This window comes from Gossypium hirsutum, chromosome D13, assembly GCF_007990345.1.
Source record: "Gossypium hirsutum isolate 1008001.06 chromosome D13, Gossypium_hirsutum_v2.1, whole genome shotgun sequence".
Lineage (NCBI taxonomy): Eukaryota > Viridiplantae > Streptophyta > Magnoliopsida > Malvales > Malvaceae > Gossypium > Gossypium hirsutum.
In genome coordinates, this window is record NC_053449.1 from 61,971,833 (window position 1) to 61,974,417 (window position 2,585).

Below are 2,585 nucleotides of genomic sequence, written 5' to 3' on the forward strand. Positions count from 1 at the left end.
GAAAACATGTCAGCATCATTACCTAATATAAAAATAATTGGTTTTATTTTTTGATACACTTAATTTCATTTAAATGGATTGGTTTTGTTTATATTATTATCCTTTATTGTTTTGACATTGATAATTGAAATAAATTATTGTGTTTCAAATATTTTAAATCAACTGTTAATATTTTTTGATTTGCCATTAAAATAAACTATCCAAGTCCCATTTAACGAAGTTATCTATGCAACTTCACCTTTTTATATAATTTACTAGTTTTTTTATTCGGTAATGTACAGGTTTAGTTGTATGTATTGTAATGCTCCAATTTTTCTAAATTTCGATTTGTTAAGTGTCTTGGATGTTTACTTTAGATCTTGTGTTCAATTCTTTTTTTTTTTTTACAATTTTTCCATTAATTTTGATACCATATATGTCTTGGTTGGTAAGGGTTATTTTTAATTTTTGTAAGGTTACTAATAAAAATGAGTTTACCAGCTTTAGCTTACTTATGAGTCCTTTGTTCAAATCTTGTTGTGTGCAAAAGTGGAATGTCACTTGTTGCCACCTAAGGTGTTAGAGTTTCGGTCAAACTCAACTACTAAATAAATCTGATAGGTTGTAGTTTTTTCTCTTTTGCCACCCCTTTGCTTCTATTCTACTGTTTCCCTTGATTTTTATCTTGTTTTCTGTTTTGCCGCCTCTTTGCCAATTGATTTGTTTCGGCTGTGCGTGGTAAGTATCTTGGAGTAGGATTTGTAACTTCATCCTAAGTAAGTTCTTCGAATGTTACTTTGGGTACTAATTATCGTTGTGTTGTTGGGGTTAATTGATCTTTTATAATTTTGGTTAGGTGAGGAGCGTGAATTACCTGATCCTCCAATTAACTCTGCTAGTTGCTGTTTTTTTTCTTTGCGAGATAAGTGCTAAATGCCGATTTTTGGAGAGCTGGTTGGTTAATTCGGGAATTTTGTTGACGAATGTGTTAGTTTTTAGTCGACTTGTTGAAAAATATGGACATCACATATATAATAAGGGTAATTACATGTTATTATTCACTATCATGATAGGTTAGCCCAAATTGAAAGTAATCTAATTTGGTTAAAATTTTATTGGGCTTTAATTATTAAATAAAGTATTGGTCAAATACGTGTAGATACTCTAGTAATTGAGTTTTAATCAAATCCTAATGAATGATGGGCTAATTAGGAATTAGAACTAATGTGCTAATGTTATAAATATTAGGGTTATGGTCTCAAATTACATACAAGATATATTTTCTAATACCCCATCATTAGTAAAAAGAGAGCAAATATTCTCTAAATTTCTTGATTGCTAATTTGAAAGATCAAATCTTCAAGATCCGGAAAAATTTCAAGTAATTCATGGTTTCAGTTACGCTTTCGTATCTAGTTTTATTCTTGATTTATTCTTGATGATTTGACATGATAGTCCTGATTTATTAAATTTTATTTTAGATTTATTTTACAATTCTAACACGATTTTCTTTAGGAAGTAAGGGTCATTTCTGTGTAATTAAATGTTTCTTTATGTCGTTTGGCAGAATTTGGTGATGTTGTTCTGTCGACATCTCAGAATCGATCAGGTGTGTGACCTGAGCTCAAAAAATTCATTAAACGATGCGAATGAAACTGTCAATCAACGTCACACGAGTGTGTGGGCCCAATAAATTGGGTCATGTGGGCCCATTTCGAGCAGAATTGTTTGGGATGTGTTTTGGGTCGTAGGTTTGAAAATAACATTCTGTATGCATCCATAGATGGTAACAAAGCAACCAATATGTAGCAATTTTTGGTACGTTAGGGATGTCTTTATAATTCCTGAAAGCATGCTTAGTTATATAAAATTGGCATATCTGATCTGAATTTCTGTATATGACATTGGCATGTTCTGATCTGTTTCGTTCAAAAATTAGCACAATACATCTGTGTATGACATTTTGATATATCTGAATCTGTTTATGACTGCATATACATTGGGGTGAGGTATGATAATGAGACGGAAGAAGTGTGATTCTAGCAATATATCTGTACTTTTTATCTGGCAGTATACCCGCAAAATATATAATCTGGCGGTATACATGCAAAAAAGACATTCTACTATTAAGAATAATTAATGAAATCGCGTTCTAGTAATCTTGACAACTACCTTATCAAAATTTTTAAATGCTAAACTGTTGCCTTATAGCTTGATATTTCCACTCATCTAATTCTTGAGAAAAAAAACATGTAAGCATCCACCTTCACCGAAATTAATAAATGATATATTAATGCCTATTAGTATATGTTTCCATGTCAAAAAAAAAAAATCAAGCTTGGAATCACTTTTATGGAGAAAGCCAACATCAATGGGTTAGAAATACTATCAAGGTGAAAATGTTTGAACCGAGAGGGAAAATATTTTAAGCAGCTACAATCAATGAAGAACAAGATGATGTTCTCAATAAGACCGGAGTTTCATTTCAAGATGAACCAACCATATTTGATGATAGCTGTGGACACATTTTTTTGAATCGACTTTTCATTTAGGTGTGATTGGATCACCTCAAATTTTAGTCATTTTAATAAAATGTTAGATTTATT

The 2,585-nt window shown here is 30.9% G+C and overlaps 1 long non-coding RNA gene across 1 annotated transcript; it reads left to right on the plus strand.

Annotated features, from left to right (window-relative positions):
* The first annotated feature begins 600 nt into the window (after positions 1–600).
* On the plus strand, positions 601–1,976 carry LOC121225259 (uncharacterized). The gene is made up of 2 exons (XR_005923150.1): positions 601–717; positions 1,547–1,976. It is a non-coding gene; the product is annotated as an uncharacterized lncRNA (long non-coding RNA).
* Positions 1,977–2,585: the final 609 nt, after the last annotated feature.